Source organism: Oncorhynchus keta, chromosome 14 (assembly GCF_023373465.1).
Source record: "Oncorhynchus keta strain PuntledgeMale-10-30-2019 chromosome 14, Oket_V2, whole genome shotgun sequence".
Lineage (NCBI taxonomy): Eukaryota > Metazoa > Chordata > Actinopteri > Salmoniformes > Salmonidae > Oncorhynchus > Oncorhynchus keta.
This window is the reverse complement of record NC_068434.1, coordinates 43,976,704-43,985,528: the sequence shown is the minus strand read 5'-3', so window position 1 is coordinate 43,985,528 and position 8,825 is coordinate 43,976,704. Positions and strand designations below refer to the sequence as shown.

The window sequence follows — 8,825 nt, the reverse complement described above, 5'->3', positions numbered from 1 at the left end:
TTGGGAACTTCACAGTGCTGTTGATCAAATAACCATGAAAAGGGAGGCTCTCTCCCTCAGTTATGCACATCAACAACAAGAACAACAACTAATACTAGCCTCCTGCGAGATAAGCTCAAATCGAACGAGGAAACACTAGGAAACATCTAGATAAACCCTTTCAAACTTTTTCAGCAAGTTGGCCGTCAGAATTTCACTGATAAACGATGGGAAATAGTAGCCTGCTCGTCCTTCTGCAGCTTGCCTGCTAATGCATGCTTGACCCAACCCACCATAGGGCACTCTGTTTACAATGTTGACATCAGTAGAGTGTCAACTGATGTCACACGACGCCCACCCAACGCCATACACATCTATGGTTTTGAGGCCGATTGGACATATTGCCAAATTCTCTAAAATTATGTCTAATGGCAGTTTATAGCAGATAAATTAACATTAAATTCTCTAGCAACAGCTCAGGTGGACATTCCTGCAGTCAGCATGCCAATTGCATGCTAGCTAACCAAATGACACCCGCATCTCTAGCTGTAGCCACTGAAAAATTATACAAGTGGGAAAAATCAGTAACTCACCTACTCCTCCAGTGACATGACATCCTCCCAGCAGCTAGCTAGCTAGCTAACATTGGGCTCCGTGTTTATAGCTTGCTAAATAAATAGCTAGCTACATAAATAGATACACTTGCCCAGAGGTGTCAAACTCAATCTGCGCATCAACCAAATTGAAAACACATAACAAATTTGCAGGCCAGACATAGCCTATTTTTATTTTCTTACAAAAAGACTGATATCCAAAATGGCCATTGTTTTATTTGAAAAATATGGCCCTTTATAATGTCAACTTGTGTACATAGGATGCTGTATATGGCATTTTAACATATTAAAACAAAAGAGGAAAATAATATTTGTTCAGCCTGTTCAACCTTATGCATAATATGTTGCAAACCTAATCAAAAAGTATGTTATAATTTCAAAATACAAAAATGTAGCTACTGTATAGGTTGTTGAAACATTTAAACTTAAAACACGTTTCATTTTCTTGCACTGGATGGATCAACAGTGCGATTGAATGGCTGTATGGTGAACTCAAAATGTAGCTATTGTGCTTGAGAGCCAACCTAGGCTACTGCTCAAATGTTGCTCTAATAGGCCTAAATGTTTCTATGTTGAATTGTGTTTTGCTTATTAATTGTCAAGCTTTAAAAACCAAAGTCAGATTACAACATTTTAGTAGCCTAGCTAGGACTGTGGCTTGCGTCTGTACACTTTCACTCTGCTGCGCGCTGTAAGCTGACTAATTTATACTCGCTTGTGTGTCCTATTCAGCCCACAGACCTTGTTTGACACATGTGTGCTAGCCTATTAGCCACATTATGACGGACTTGTGATCATTACCCTTGCTAGTTTGATTGTAATTGACATTCCCAGCCTTAGGTACAAGTCGTCCGTTTTTATTCAAAATATTGAGTCATTGAAACTGAAACGGTGCATCCCGAATGGGTTGTGACAGCAAACAATGTACCAGGCGAGCTGGGATTTACAGACAATGTACACTGGCGGGGAAGGCAGAAGTACGTATACACCCTGCAGCTAGGGAGTCCTTGATGTAGGTCTCCGGACCTGACCGAGAGTACAGTCCTCCCTGGAGCAGTGTGGTGCCTGGGAGAAGGGCGATCCCGCAGTTTATAGGCAGTTTATAGGGTCGGTGCGGTGGGAGTAAAGGGGCCCAACTTCCGAGCCCACAGGAAGACATCCCAGGGCAGGAGAATCCTAATACCACAGGATCCTGAGGAGACTTAATTAGTATGAATTGGATTGCCTTGCTCTGATTCTCTGACACTCATAGGTTGATTGGAGTGGTATTGTGAGTGACCCGGCATATAGAGCGCCTGTCCAGCGCTCTAACGTCCATGGGAATGGAAAGGGGCTGAGTGGGGATGCCCAGCTCGGACACCAGGGGAGCGTCCATAAAACTCTTATCGGCCCCAGAGTCAATGAGTACCTGGAGAGATTTCAACTAGTTGCCCCACAGCCGGATGGCATGGAAAGGGGTGCGAGTAAGGAGAGAGGAAAAGTTATCCGTATGGAACACCAGAGTACTCGCCCCTACCAGTGAGTCTGGTCTTTTAGTGGACAGGAAGAAACAAAATGACCAGTAGTCCCTCAATACAGGCAACTTTTCATGAGGAGCCGGTGTAGATGTTAGGCTGGGAACAGCCTAGCTCTGCCTAGTTGCATCGGCTCGGGAAGAGGTCAATCGGCAGACTTTCGGCCACCCAGACGTCGGGGACTCCCGGGATGCCTCAGAGGCGAGGTGGAATCCTTGGGCGGGAGAGTGAAATTGGACCTCCTTCCTGCATTCTCATAGCCGCCTATCAATCCGGATGGTCGAAGGCAATGAGCGAGTCGAGATCCGTTGGTAGTTCCCGGGCTGCTAGCTCATTCATCACTTCCTCCGATAATCCATGCAGGAACGTGTCGAATAACGATTCCGGGTTCCAGCAACTCTCAGCTGCCAATGAGCAGAAATCCACTGCATAGTCTGCCACACTGCGGGAGTCTTGCCAAAGCTGGAGTAACTTCCAGGCAGCCTCTCTCCCGGACCATGGAGAATCAAAAACCTTCTTCACCTCCGCCACAAACTCCTCCAGACTGAAGCATACGACCAACTGTTGCTCCCACACGACCGTAGCCCAGCTGAGAGCCACCAGGACATCAGCGTGATGAGATACATTATCTTCGAGCGGTTTGAGGGGGAGGAGGAGGGCTGCAGCTCAATGATGAGAGAACACTGCGTGGGAAATGCCCTACAGGTTCCTGACTATCCAGCAAAGCGTTTCGGGGGAGGTAAGCGGGGGTTCCTGGGAAACCGGGGTGGCTGGGGAGGCTGCGCTGCTAACAGCCGGTTTACTGAGGGGCTGGGAGGTTACCGTGATGGTAGGCTGCCTGACAGATAACCCGCGGAATTGCTCCAGCAATGTGTTCAATGAGCGGTCATGGCATTCAGCTAAGGTCTGGAACCCTTCTATAAGGGCCCACTCGGAATTGTAAGTTGGGAACTCGGGCCTCATTCTAGAGCTACGACCTGAAGATCACTGACGTCATCATGATTCAACCATGTTTTTTTCAGAGTTCCCAGTTGTCTTGAAAACACCATAAATCCAGAGAATGACAGACTTTGATTACAAAGTTTGAGGACAACATTTTCCCACGAAGGACTGCCTCACCACCTTCCTGTTGAAGTGAGCACAGTACAACAAGTTAAGTCCAAAATATCTTGTATGCTACTGTATGCTACTGCATAAGGATGTAATATGCCAGTAAGCTGTTAGTAAGCTGTTAGTAGCCCATGTGCTTCACCCTAGTCATTTGGTCTATTTTCCCCTCTTAATTTTGCCAACTGTTCTGACTTGGTGGTGCACATGTAGCCTATAACCTGTTTTAAAGAAATGTAATGATTGAATATTGTAAGAGCTTTCATTGTCTGCTTATATAACCCCTTCATTATTCTATGGTTCTGACTTGGTGTACATGGAGAACATTGTAAGAACGGTCCATGTTCGGAATTCTGTTGTTGTACATTTCAAAAGTGCTGTACAAATAGTTATATTGACTACGTCCGTCCTCGCTCGCTCATTAATGTCTTAATCGAAATTACGGATTGCCTCTTATAAACTTGTTCTCCCCTTATGCCATAGTTTGTACATCTGAATTGTCAGTAGAAACCACAGTTGTTTAAGCAAGTCAGCCATATCAGCTATTTTTATTTTAAAGGCAGTAAATTAGGCTGAATTTACATAGTTAGTTACGTTACTATTAAAACCACCAAACTTTGGGAAACTGCCACGCAACTCACATTTATTTGCATTGTACAAACCAAGCTACAGCTACAATAAAAGGAGGTAGCCAGATTTCAGACACAACAAACACTGCAGTTAGCTAGCTACGCTATATTTCCTCGAAGAACAGCCATGAGAAACCATAGCCTAAAAAAACGAATCATTTTGTTAAGTAATCTAGGTATGCATACAGGAAATGGTTGAACCCCAAACACACATAGAAACAGAACCTCAGTTGTGCATGCTCACTTCAAGTTACCAGACTCGACCGAATGCATTACTGTTTCAAACATGTGTAGAATACATTCCAGCTCCTGCATAAGCTCTTTCTCCTGCTGTCTTGTCATTCTTATAATCCAAAATGTGTGCTGACTGATCAACAGTGTCAAGTTACTTTTCAGTGTGTTCACAGAAAATTTGAAGTTGCCATGCAAAAGTGAAAAAATAGTCAGGGAAGAGGCTGCACATTGTGAACCAGGGTAAAACAAAGTTCGCCACATTCCTTGCGCCAACCTGCTCTTATAGACGTAACATACTAAAATAAAATCCGGGACACTGAAATTAGTATGATATGTTACGTTTATTAGTATGATATGTTACGTTTAGTATGGTTACATAAGACAGAAGGTTACTGGATAATTTTCCTATTTCTAAAGTAAATCTCTATTTTTTGATGTAAATGGCACATTATAGAAGGGTCCAGACACTTTGTATGTGATTTGGCTTGTTCTTGATAAACTTGCCCCGGCTGCAATTCACTTCCTCATTGCTTGTTGTGTAGTATCAGGGCGTAACCTAGACTTCACTATACAGAGAGCATGTCCATTACTAAAAGGATGTGTTTAGGTGTTTTTGGAGTTTAATCATGTCTTTTGCATGCCCTGATGCTGTACAAAGAGCAATGAGAAAGTGAATCGAAGCTGGGGTATGTTTATCAAAAACAAGCCAAATCACAGAAAAGGTGTCTGGAACCGACTATAACATTTAATTTACATAAAACATTTAGATTGACATCAGAAAGAGGAAAATTATCCTTTCATGCTAAAATGAGGTTGGTTAGTCGTATAAGCAAATGTCTAGCAACCCAAAAATTGAGTGTTCAAATCTCACGGACAACTAGCATTTAGTCCAATTACCAGCTTTGCATCTGCTTACTACTTTTTAGCTACGTTGCAACTACTTAGCATGTTAGCTAACCCTTCCCCTAACGCTAACCTTGAACATAACTCCTAACCTTAACCCTTTCACCTCACTCCTAACCGTAACCGCTAGCCCAGCTAACATTAGCATTAGACACCGAGCTAACGTTAGTTACAACAAATTGGAATTGGCAACATATCCTACATATTGCGTTCATAATTTACAATTGAAATTCATAACATATCATACAACTGCAATTCGTAACATACCATATGAATTGTAACTCATAACATATTATGTGAAATGGATGATGGACATCCACAAATTAATACTTACACATAAAAATATCCATACAGAATAATACGAAATGCTCTGAGATCAGGTTGCCGCCTGTAGTAGCACACAGTCAAAAGAAAAGGAAATGGGTTTTAACGTGATTAAAGGAGTCTGTTTTCAACAAATTGACTGTTTTAGAGTATTGTATTTTAACCAAGCAAGATAAATAAACGTGAAATCAATATTGAGTAAATGAACAAAATAATTTTGGAAGGAAGGATTCAAGAAATGTAAATGGTCTGTCAAAGTCGATGGGTAATTCTCACACTGCATACAACGAAAATTGGAGCACGGGAGGATCGGAGTACGATTCCAAATGAAAGCATGCGAAATGGAGCATGGAGGGCACTTCTCAAAATGCAAACTCCGTTTGTACATATTTTGAAGCATGCATTGATGCAAGCTTCAATGGAAAGTATGCAAAGAAATATGACGCAACCACGTAAAAAAATGTCAGAACATTTCTTTAAATCAATGGCGGCCGTTATTTGAGCTGAATCAAGAGAAAGTACACTCCGACTTTAGAATGAAATGTTTTATATTCACATCTCATATGTTGCCCAACTACAATATTTGATCTTGATAGGTTAATACATAAAGTCCCCTGATACCAGTATAAAACATTTATGGAAGTACAGTATATATGGAGACTGTCACTACACAAAGGGTAGATACATGTAAAAAATAATGTTCCCTGACACTTCCTTTTAAAAAAAATGTAAAATGCATTTTGAGAATTACCCCAAGAGCACAGGTCTTGCTAGAACAAAAGAGGGATCAGCTCTCAGACTCAAGGAAGAGGTCGTTGCCCTCACCTGTGAGATGCACTCTATCTCTACGGCAGGATTTACTACATTCAATTAATAATGAGGAACAAATAAATACCATCAAAGGATACCTTACAGATATTTTTTGGTACAGTTGTGTCATTCATTTATTTTCACATGGCAATCATGGACTAAATACATAATTCTGGTGTGTGGAATATAGGAGGTGGTTGCTGTGTGGGTGGGAGATTCTGCCTGTCACTTGTTCTCAACAGGCACCCAGTCTCAGAAGGGGGGACTTGAAGAAGGAGACTGCGAAGTCCAGGCACTGCTGTTCGCTTTGTTCAGAGGATTTTCAGTGCTAATGTTTTTAGTTAATCTGTGTCTCTCACATATTATGTGCCCAGTATTATAGCGCAAGACAGCTTTCTTAGCAGATAATGATAACCGTAGCTGTAGATGGCGTAATGACAACAGTAGCTGTAGATGAGGTAATGAAAAGAATGGTTGTTAATGGAGGACATCAGGTGGATCTGGGTGTTGGCCAAAACCCCTAGCTCTTGGAGAACAGGAGCAGAGTTGAAGGGGACATGGTAGGAGACCGACATAAACCAGCAAACACACAGGTTACACTTTACTGTGAGAAAATTTGATGGATTAACAGAGATATGTACTTTTCAACACTTTTGGAAGGTGTAGCCTACCTCAAGCTAGTCCCCCTCCGACTCAGAGCACAGAGAATCAGACTGATCCGAACTCACTGGTTCTGGTAGATGGGATACCTCCTGGGGGGCTCGGACAGTCGATGGTCCTAAAGTCATTTGGAGAGGTAAATTGAAGAGGTACATTTTTGTAAGCTTAGTATAATAACCATTTCTTGCTTTCTCAAATGTCAACCAAAGCTTAACGTACTTTGTAAATTGGGCTTCACTGAAGTGTAGGGCGTCAATGCTTCCAGTGGTAGACCGTCCAACTGCAGAAGATAGTTGGCTTCCTGGGTAACCCTAGGTAACCCTAGGTAACCCTAGGAAGACCATGAGAAAAATGTCAGTGTTCGGGAAACTGAAACTAGCTTCAGGCTATTTTGTGTGCAAATGCAAATAGTTATTATCTGAATTTGTTATATCCACTTTAACAGATCGTGACCACAGCTAGGAGCAGCGAGGTTTCCAAGGTCTCCGCCTTCCTTTCGTTCTTCTTCCAAACCAAGTCATTTGCCCGGATGTCGTAGCACTTGGTCCCCTTCTTGACTTTGCTCCGGTAGCACTCCTTCTGTTTCTCCTGCGCCTTGTCCATGTTCAGTCTCACCTTGTTGGATGACAGGAATTACATGCAATTATATTTCACATTACAAATACATTTCTTACATAGCTCTTGGAGGTCCAGAAAACAAACAAACAACGGACAATCATTTTTATATGGTCAAAGACCTCCACGTCCTTCTCAGTCCCTGCCTGAAGGTAATTCTCGCAGGCGTCTTGATCTGGTTTCGACAACTTCCACCACATCAGGTGGAGTTTCAGTGATCTGAAAGACCGTTAAGCAAAAATAGCAATAGACAAACAACACTAAGTCGATCACAATAGCCTGGTTGGTCCATTCACCAAACCTGGAGGAGGGGGGTAGGAAAGTGATACCTATTGACAATGTAAGATATTGAAATATGGCTGATTATCTACCATGGAAAAACAAAAACAGATTGTAACAAAATAAACTAAACAAACCATTGGTGACAGAATATAACCTTTAACATCCATACCTGACCTCGGTCACTCAAGATGACCTCAGGAGAATAGTGGGTGTTGAAGATGCCCACCATATCCTTGGAGGTGCTCTCACTAGTTTTGTATCATAAAAAATAAAAAAAATCTATTTTTGGTTCCAAGCACCCTTTTTAATGGGTTGCAGATGGGTATTTAGAGTTAAGGACGTTCTCTTCCTTCACTGAACTTAATGGGTATTGCCTCCATCTACTTGGTAAAGTGATCGGTCGCCGTCAGACACCAGCTGTTGCCTTTCCTAGATTTCGTGAAGGAGCCGATGAGGTCCATCCCTGACATTTAAAACAATAGAGAGAAGATGACTTTATTCTTACCCGTATCAGTGTCATACAGTATGCAGATTTTCATATTTGTAAGGATACGGACACACACACTCTATAATATGGAACTCTCCTGTGGTCAAATAAAGCAACCGTTACAAAACATCTTATCGGGGCAAAATTTGAATTGGGACACTTACTGATCATGTGCCATGGTAAAACAACTTCAACTCCGGCGCCACCGTCTTCGCCCTCTCAAACTTCTGGAAGGCTGGACAGGTACTGACCTTGAAGCAAAAAGTGACAAATTGAAACATTGCGGGCTCTCTGATATGACATTCATTGTAATCATAATGATTTCCACATATAACAGAATGTGATTGATAAACAAAAGGTTATTTCACTTGCCCAGCTGTCCACCTCCTTGACAATTCCCTGTCAGAAGAAGCGTAGGTTGATTTTGGCAATCAGGCGCTTCACTCCGAATTGGCCAGCAAGCATCACAGTCAGCACGGCCTCCTTCTCCTCCTTAGCAAAAATCACCCTCCTGGCCATCCTTCCCCCGTAGGTAGATATGATTACCTAACAAGTTGGAAGAGATGCTGAAATACTCAAGTCTAAGTACATTTACACTGCTGTCTTTCCCTCTCTGTTTCTCTCTCCCTGCCTGTCTTCCACCCTCTTCCCACCTCTCTCTTTCATC

At 42.4% G+C, this 8,825-nt stretch overlaps 1 long non-coding RNA gene across 2 annotated transcripts; it reads right to left on the bottom strand.

Moving 5' to 3' along the window:
* Positions 1 to 848: 848 nt before the first annotated feature.
* LOC118393485 (uncharacterized) lies at positions 849 to 8,410 on the bottom strand. 2 transcript variants are annotated; one of them, XR_008064099.1, is made up of 7 exons: positions 8,323 to 8,410; positions 7,841 to 8,134; positions 7,212 to 7,389; positions 6,994 to 7,105; positions 6,786 to 6,892; positions 5,315 to 6,561; positions 849 to 3,233 (listed from the first exon to the last, which is right to left on the bottom strand). It is a non-coding gene; the product is annotated as an uncharacterized LOC118393485 (long non-coding RNA). The 2 variants fall into 2 exon arrangements; XR_004827564.2 differs by having other exon boundaries at positions 5,315 to 6,892.
* Positions 8,411 to 8,825: the final 415 nt, after the last annotated feature.